At 54.9% G+C, this 8770-nt stretch overlaps 1 long non-coding RNA gene across 1 annotated transcript in view; it reads left to right on the forward strand.

Moving 5' to 3' along the window:
• LOC102469845 (uncharacterized) overlaps positions 1-8770 on the forward strand; it is a 27700-nt gene that overhangs the window by 3979 nt on the left and 14951 nt on the right. Inside the window, exon 2 of the long non-coding RNA XR_334571.3 lies at positions 7725-7827. This is a non-coding gene — a long non-coding RNA (uncharacterized LOC102469845). The remainder of the gene's footprint in view (positions 1-7724; positions 7828-8770) is intronic.

Consider the following 8770-nt stretch of genomic DNA (forward strand, 5'->3'; position numbering starts at 1 on the left):
GCGGGCCGGCCGCGGCCCCGCCGCACCCGGCGCGACTCCTCCGCCCACAGACAAGCTCCGATTGTGCGGCGGGCGAGCGCGCCAGACCTGGGGTGGGGGTGGGGGAAACCGCAAGTTAGGGTCCCAGAGCGGGCAGGTGCAGCGCGAGGGCGGATCCGCCCCGGCGACCCACCCGCAGAGAGCCTCGGCGAGGCCTGGCCCCGGGTGGGTGCGCTGGGCGCCCGGGTTCACCTGCAGCGCCGCGCCTGGAAGCGCTTAGCGCCAGGGCGCGCCCAGTGCTAGCTCCCCCGCCTGGCGGCCGCCCGCTGGGCCTGGCCCGCGCCCCGCGCCCTTGGCATGGCCGTGGCCCCCCCGCCGCCCCCCGGCGGGCGGCTGCTCCCGAGGGCGGCGGGGAGTCCGCGCCGAGGCTCGGGAGCCACCCCCTGCCTTCCTCTTAGTGCCCGAGCCCACGCTAGCGCAATGGTGGCACACCCGGGGGCCAGACCCGGGAGCCGAGCGCCGCGTCCCGAGGGGCCAGCGCGGGTCGAGAGGCACAGCCAAGGGTATGAGAAACACTGTCCGATCAGAGATCCTTATCTCTACGAGTCCCGAGATCACCAGGCCGGGCACCAGGCCGGGAGGCTGGCCGTCCGTCGGCCCCGTCTCTCCCTTCGCGGTCTGCTAGCCCTCTCCGCCGCGCGCCCGCCCCAGCGCGCACAGGGTTAAGCAGGAGCAGGTGTGTCGCCAGATGCCGCTGACCAGCCTCTCCCCCGCAGCCCGCCGGCCTCCTCCGCCTTTCCCCCCCCCGTCGCTGCCCCGCCACCTGGAGCGGAGCCCGGTCCCCTCTTCACCTGCCCAGGGGCCCGCCGAGGGGGGCGGGGGGAAGTGAGGCCTCCGAGCAGGGACTTTTGCCCTCCCTGCTTCCCCCGCTTCCCCCTCCTCCCCGCCCTGACCCCTGGGCCCTTCGCTGGGCACCGCTTTGTGGTGGGGGAGCCTTCCCGGTCTGAGATGCCGCATTCTGGCCTGCCCCCTTGCCGCTCCGCCCCTAACCACGGCCCCTGGCTGGGTGAGCGCGAGGCCGCGCCCGGGGCGCCCAGCACAGTGCCAGCCTTCCTGGGGGTGGAGAGGTGGGGCTGTCACTGGAGCTCAGCAGTTGGCAGTGTTTTTTTTGTTTTGTTTAATTATTGTTTTGTCCAATAGCGACACGAGGAAGGCAGCCCAAGAGTAATGGTGCCCTTTTTACAGACAAGGAAACTGAGGCAGTGTCTAGCCCAGTCACAAGGCTGGTTGGTAAACGTGGCTGCGCGCAGAACTCAGGCCCCCTGATTCCCCTCACACCAGCAGGTCTGTGGCGCTCATTCGAGTCCGACGACCCCCCCCCATTCACTGTAGGACTTCGGGCAGCATACCCCTCCCACGGGTTTGTGTGTGTGTGTGTGTGTGTGTGTGTGTGTGTGTGTGTGTGTGTGTTCGCGAGTGCTTTAAGACAAGATCTGGCTATGTCGCGATTCTCCCGCTCAGCCTCCCAGCTGGGACTACCCGCGAAGCGCCACCGTGCCAGGCGTTCAAGGTGGGCCAGAATGGAACCGGGGCTTCTGCTGGCCTCGGCCTGCAGAGGGACGGCATCTGCCGGTGCGCACTTCCACGCTGGGCCAGTTTCCTCGATCAAAAACCCAGCAAGGTAGACTACCCGGGCTGTTGAATTCCCAACGCTGGCGCTTGCAATCCAAGGGGCTGGCCCCCGAGAGTCTGGGGGCTCCGGCTAGGTCTTCACCCGTGAGCGAAGGCAGCTGCGGCCTGGGCTTGCGGAGGAAAATTCCGTTTTCGCTCTCGGTTTTAGCTGGCCTTCTTCGCCCTGCCTCCATCCCTCCGGGCCGGCCCCAGGAGGCTGAACTGCGAGGTTAAATAAATATCTGACGGTGGCTCAAGGAAACGAGTCAAAACCGTTGTGAGAGAAGAAACCCAGACCTCTGCGGAGACCCGCCCCTAAACTCCAGCAGCCCCCTCCCCGCCCCATGGGGCGTGCGCAGCCCTGGGCCCCTCGGGCCTCGCCCAAAGTTCCCCTAGGTGGCCTGGCGGTTCCACACTCTCGCGCTGGGAGAGCCAGGCGTGGGGGGTGTTCGCACAGGGTTACCGTATTTCCTTTTTACGCGCCCTAGGTTTTGAGCGCAGTATTTAGTTTATCTAATCCACGGGAAAGTACCGTCCATACTGTGCAAAGAGCTCTACAGGGCGTCGGGTGACACGAGACTGTGCTTTGGTTCTCTTCCTCTGCCATTAGTCTCCCCTGACCTGCAGATGCATAAATCTCGCTTCCTATTTCCACCCGAACATGGAGTAGACACCTCTAACTCAACTTCTTCACTTTCCAAATTCCCATCTTTCCCTCCAGACCTGCACCTGTCAGTTTTCTCCATCTCAGAAAAGGGCAACTTCATCTTCCCGGTGGCTGGGGAAGAAAATCTTGGCATTATGCTCATCTTTCTTGCTCTGTCATCATTCACCCCAATGCCTTCACAGATCTGGTTTATTTTGCCTTCAGATTGTGTCCCCGGGCTAGCAGATGGCGTGGAGGTTAAGGCGGCTGGATCCTCCATGGCTGACTGCGGGGGTTTGCGTTCTGAAAGCGAGGCTTGGAAAACACGCAGGGCGCCTGTGTGCATGCCCAAATTGTGGAGAGGAGAATGAAGAGAAGATTTTGGTTGGCCACCTTCCCCCTGGGAGGTGCTTTGTCACTCTCCACCCTGCTCCTTCCCTCCCCATCTGTGGCAGGGTCACATGTAGGGAAGAAAAATCCATCACCTGCTACCTTCCCCTGTTCAGCTCTTCCTTTAAGCCACCGTCTTCTCTTGCTATGGACCATTGCAACACCTCTGCATCCCTGCGACCCTTGTTCCTCCTAGTCTGTTCCCAACAGAGCAGCTAGGGTATTCTTTTTCTTTTTTCAAGAGGTTTTTGCCTTAGGGCACGTGCAGGGGTGGGGGGGGGAGAGAGAGAGAGAGAGAAAGAGAAATCAGTCCCCAGAGGGGAGATGGCCACACTGCAATCCCTTCTCCTCCATTCTCCTCCTGGGATCTTGGGCAGGAGCACAAGCCCCCAGCCTGACTTTAAGTCACCTGGTGCGGGACCCCAGCCAGCTGACTATGTGAGAGTACAGCCACGAAATCACTATGCCATCTGCTGCCCCAGGATATTCTTTATAAAACCGAAGTCAGGAGGCATAGTAGTTGAGGCACTGTACTCCCACAGGGTTTGAGTCCCAGACCTGGTGGCTTGGTTTCTCACTTTCCCTCTCTCTCTCTGGTGAGCACATGTGCCCTATAGCAAATTAAAAAAAATAATAATAAATTTAGCGTAAATTTAGCAGTTAGCGTAATGGCTATGTCGCTGAACTCCCACTTAGTCGACCCCGGTTCACGTCCCAGACCCGGTGGCTTAAACTCACGCCGGGCGCGTGTGCGTGCGTGCCCAAGATCCCGAGAGGAGAATGGAGGAGAAAGGATTGTGGCGTGGCCATCCCCCCCGGGGGTGATTTCTCGCTTTCTGTCTCTCTGTCTCTCTCTGTCTGTCTGTCGAACTCACATGCCCTATAGTGAAAACCTCTCCAAAATAATAATAATAATAGTTATAAACTAAATTAAATTATTATTTAAAAAAATAGGTCTTGTCCCTCTTCTGCTCAAAATCTCCCAGTGGCTGTACATCTCACTCAGAAGCAGTTTTTTACGAGACCCTAGTGATCGAGACCCTAGTGATCTGACTGCCTCTCTACCCCCTCCCTGTCCTCTCCCACCCCTCTGCCCTGCTTCACGCACACTGCTCCCCAGGAAGAACAGCGTGCTCCTGCCTCAGGGCCTTAGCACTTGCTGCTCCCTCTGCTTGGAATGGTCCCCACCCAGTCCTTTCTTTCCGGAGCTTTCTGTGGCTAGCACGTTCCTTCCCAGCACAGCAGACTCATTTCCCTTTCCCCCCTTCACTTTTCTCAGCGGCATTTATCAACAATGCTATATATTTATCTGATTTGTCTAGCTCCTCCCCCTAGAGTGCAAGTGCTATGAAGACAGAGGTTTTTTTAATGTATTTTTAAATAATTATTTTCATTTAACTTTATTAATTATTATTTTAAAAATTATTTTTATTTAACTGTTTTTATGTATTTTAATTTGATCAGAGAGAGAGAAGGCAAGAAAGCAGGCTGCCAGTTCCAGGACTTGAACTGCAGTCAGCCATGTGGGAGTCCAGCACCCTTAACCACCACGCCACCTGCTGCCCCCATAATTATTGTTATTATTATTATTATTACGTTTAATTTGAGAGACAGTGAGAGAGAGAGAGGGAAAGCAAGAAAGCAAACCACCAGGTCCGAGACTCGAACTGTGGTTGACCGTGTGGGAGTCCAGTGCCATCATCCACCACACTGCCTGCTGGCCCCAGACAGAGGTTGAAAAAAAAAAAAAAGAAAAAAAAAAAGCCCTCAGCCCTTAGAACAGGGCTTCGCACAAACAGGCACTCAGTAAATATTTGTTGAAGGAATGAGCTCATTCCCCTCTTAAGAATGAGTTGGTCACTTTCTCTTCCTGGGCCTTACTTACTTTTGTCACCTGTACTAGTGAGTTGGACACAATGAAAGTCCCCCTCGGCTTTGAGCGTCTCATGGTAGGAGGTGACCATAGTGACTCAGGGAGGCGGGAGGGAAGGCTAGAGAGCGGGACTAAGGTACCAGGGCCTGTGTGGACCAGCACGAGGCAGAGAAGCTGTACCTCAGGGACGTTGCCACCGAGTTCAGAGGTCCCGTTTATTCACATCCATGCCTTCCTTCATCCAGGAAGTGTCCCTGAACGTCTCCGGCTGGCCCCGGTGTTCCACCTGGGGATGGCCCTGTGGGAGGCTGGAACTTACAGAGCAAGACAAGGGCATCAACAGCGCTGCTCCAGCTGTGTGTGCCCATAGACAAGCCTGGACCTCACTGAGTATCTCACCTGTGAAATGCTCTCTCCTGTGAAGGGGACAGTGATTCTCCCCACCCTGCAGGACGTGAGTTAGACTGACGTCCCATGAGACAATTCCACTTCAAGCGTGTGACTCGAGGGACAGGAATTAACACCTAAGCAAGGTCTCAGTCCTTACAGTTTAGAGTATGGTCTTTTTATCTGACAGTTCCCTCCCCACCCCACCTTCTAGTTGTGTTTGGCTCTTGGTGGGGTCCCCTGGGATGGGCTGATTCCCCAGTGTTACACTTGAGCTGGCTTCCTCCCTGACCCCAGACAACCTAAGGAAGGCTCCCCCTCGTGGCACTCCCTGAAATAACAGGTCTCTGCGCCTGAGCAAGATGGGATTGTTGGTGTTGACCACACAAAGAGCAGGAAGAAGCTGGAGGAGGGAGAGTCCGAAGACTGGGGAAAGAACTGGGTAAACCTTGCCAAGGAAGTCAATCTGAAAACAGAGTGCTAGACCGGAAGGGGCCCCGCTCCGCCCCACCCCCTTTTACAGATGAGGGAACTGAGGTTCAGGGAAAGGGAAGTTAGAGGCAGGACGGTAACTTGGTTACCTACACACTCTGACATGCTGCCGCTCATTCCCAAACACAGGGGCCTTATGTGCTTATGCGAGTCAGTGAGTCACCAATGTGGTTACAAATTTTCTCTGCACCTGGCAGGCTCCCCCTGAGGGCTGCAGCATTTCTCCCAGGGCAAAGATTCCCAAATGCACCCAGAGTAGCTGGTATAACCTCAGAACTAGTCTATTTCTGAGCCAGAGAGCGGAGATAGACAACTCACCTGGATCTTTCTTCTCTTATTAGGGTACTGGTACAGGGGATGGGGACACAGTTAAATCCAGTCCTACTTAGAGATTAAAAATGACCAGCTCAATTATTTATTAATAATATATTATTTTATTATTATTATTTTAAAATTTGCTATAGGGCATGTGTGCTTCAGGGAGTGATGCAGAAAGGGAGAGAGGGAAAGTAAGAAAGCAAGCTGCTAGGTCTGGGACTTGAACCAAGGTCAACAATGTGGGAGTCCACTTAACCACCACGCCATCTACTGGTCCCAGTTTGCATCTTCTATTTTAATCCCCACTGCTATTCTTAGCCCATTCTGGAGATAAGAATAATGAATCATGAAAGGACCAAGAGATTTGGCCAAAGTCAGGAGGAACAGCAGGGACCGATCAATGCCACGCCTACAGAAGCCGCTCAGTCGAGAGCTGCCTGCCAGGACACTGCCTGCTTCCTATTGAGCTGACTTTAGGAGGAGCTATTCCTAACCTGAGGTCACCTCCTACCGTGGGGCAGATTTCTCCTGCCTGTCCTGGATCCTGGAGTCTGAAGGGCTCTCTGCCTCTCTGTCTCAGGCAAGGGGAGCAGTGGGACGTGGGCCATAGGCGTGCAACAGCAGAAGCGGAAGCCAGGAGGGTGTGTGCAGGGAAGGGGCGAGCTGCCTGAGCTGAGCTGTGGGGCTTCCATACAACCTCCCCGCTGGCCGGTGGAGGGGCCTGGATTTCTGGCCACCCCGGTGTACTTGAAGGCCACTGGGAAAATACTGTAAGCTGCCTAGGAGCCAGGACAAGACCCTGGTGTGTGTCTGTTAGCAGGGAGCTCTGGGGATGGCGGAAAGGCTGGGACTGGGAGTGGAGCACTCTCTGTTCCCAAGTGCTGCGTGACCCTTCCCACTTAGATATCTGAGACCTTGACTTCGGCTCTCTGAGTCTTGGTTTCCTTGTCAGTAAAATGGAGTTTAATAGTCTCTACTCAAAGATGGTTGGAAGGATTAAAAAAGTGAATCATGTAAAGCACTTAGGAAAACGCCCAGCAAAGACAAGGTGCTCAATAAACATGATCTGTTATTAGGAAGATCCTTCTGGGGCCAGCAGATGGTGTGGTGGTTGAAGTCCTGGACTCTCACATGGCCAACCATGGTTCAAGTCCTGGATACGGTAACTTGAAAATCATGCCAGGCACATGTGTATGCCTGCCCCCAATCCAGAGAGGACAGTGGAGGAGAAGGGACTGCAACTTGGCCCCTGGGGGGTGATTTCTTACTTTCCCTCTCTCTTTCTCTCTCTGGTGAGCATATGGACCACGTAGCAAAAATCTATAAATAAATAAATACCATTATAAAATAAAAAGACCTGCTGTATGGGTTGCAAGTTCAGATGAGCAGCTTTCAGCTTGGGGGCACAGCTCCCTGGGGAAGGTCTGGTTTGTTACATGGTCTGAGGAGGATGGAACTACACAAAGTCAAACTTGCTCAGAGTCTGTGGTGCGGAATGTTAAAACACTGCAGAAGTTTTGAATATTTCCCCTAAGGGATGTAAGTTTACAAGGTCTATTCCCCAATTCCCAGGACTAGAGCGTCCTAGGGTCCTAAGAGCCCTCTGGCTCTGACATAATGCTGTGTTTCTACGGTTGCTTTCTTTTTCTTTTTCTTTTCTTTTTTCTTCTTCTTTTTTTTTTTTTTGAGAGGGTTTTCCTATAGAGCCATGCACTCGCCAGACAGACAGAGAGAGACAGAAAGCGAGAAATCACCCCCCAGGGGGATGGCCACGCTGCAATCCCTTCTCCTCCCTTCTCCTCTCGGGATCTTGGGCATGCACACACATGTGCCTGGCATGAGTTTAAGCCACTGGGGCTGGGACTCGAACCATGGTCGACTACATGGGAGCCCAGTGACATAGCCATTACGCCAACTGCTGGTCCCTTTACGGTTATGTTCTAGTCCTGGTGTTCTCTTCATCCACAGAGCTCCCTGCTGATGAAGTCCACGGGATTATCACACAGAATGGTTGGCGACCCCAAGGCCAAACCTGGCAGCCCAAGACTTGGTGCCCAGAGAGTGTCTTGGGGTGAGTCCCAGCATACTGAAGAACACAGGCTGTCCTGCGTACGGCCTGTCCGTGGGGGCTGGCTGAGGGTGGAGGGTGAAGAGGAACCTTCGTGGGAGAGGAGCAGGCAGAGAAAGCTCCTTGCCCATCATGTTTACTGAACTGCACTGAATTATGACTAAATGCCAAGATCTGGCTTCAGGCAATTGCCTAAATCATTTAGGGGTTGACAGGGAATGGAGGGAGGGGACACGGGAGTGGGGGGAGAATGTTCTTGTAATTCTTCAGTCTGAGGTACATTAAGGAGCCATAAGCCATGTCGAGAGCTTGAATTACATTAGAGAGATTATCCTGTTACAGTTCATAATCCTGGATAATATACCGTCTTGGAGCACACCTGCCTGTGATAAATCTTGCCCTATAATAGCCTGACCCTGGGGACCAGGGCTGTGGGGGCAGCGGCAGGGGCTATCGGAGTGGACCTAGCATCCCTGGTGAGGCACCTGTGAGCTGCATTGTCCTCCTGGCTCATCCTTGTGCCCCTCGCTCCTGCCTCAGCCCAGGGGGAGAGGTGTAGCTGGGAGCTCCCAACCTCTCCATCCTCATTCAAGGTGCTTAGCTCCCGAGGGCCCCTCTAAACGGAACTCCCACCGCATGACCTTCTGTCCCTCCCTGCTCTGGTGGGATGGGCCGTTTGAATCCTGCCTCCAGGCTCTCCTTTCCTCAGTGCCTTCTTTTTAATCTCTCCAAACCCAACTGGCATGCCATGGTTCGGGGAGACCTCTCCAAGGACCCACATCCTCCTTCGCCCAGTGCATGGCACTGACCCCTTACTGTGAGTGGGCATCAGCTGCACCCACGGTGTCAGCACACCTTTTCTGAGTCTCCGTCTCCCCAGCTGGACCGCAAAGCCCACGGGGTCAGGAGGCACGACTCTCACTGCGGCACTTAGCACAGAGCGGTT

The sequence above is a fragment of the Tupaia chinensis genome, unplaced genomic scaffold (genome assembly GCF_000334495.1).
Source record: "Tupaia chinensis unplaced genomic scaffold, TupChi_1.0 Scaffold000238_1, whole genome shotgun sequence".
Taxonomy (NCBI): Eukaryota; Metazoa; Chordata; class Mammalia; order Scandentia; family Tupaiidae; genus Tupaia; species Tupaia belangeri.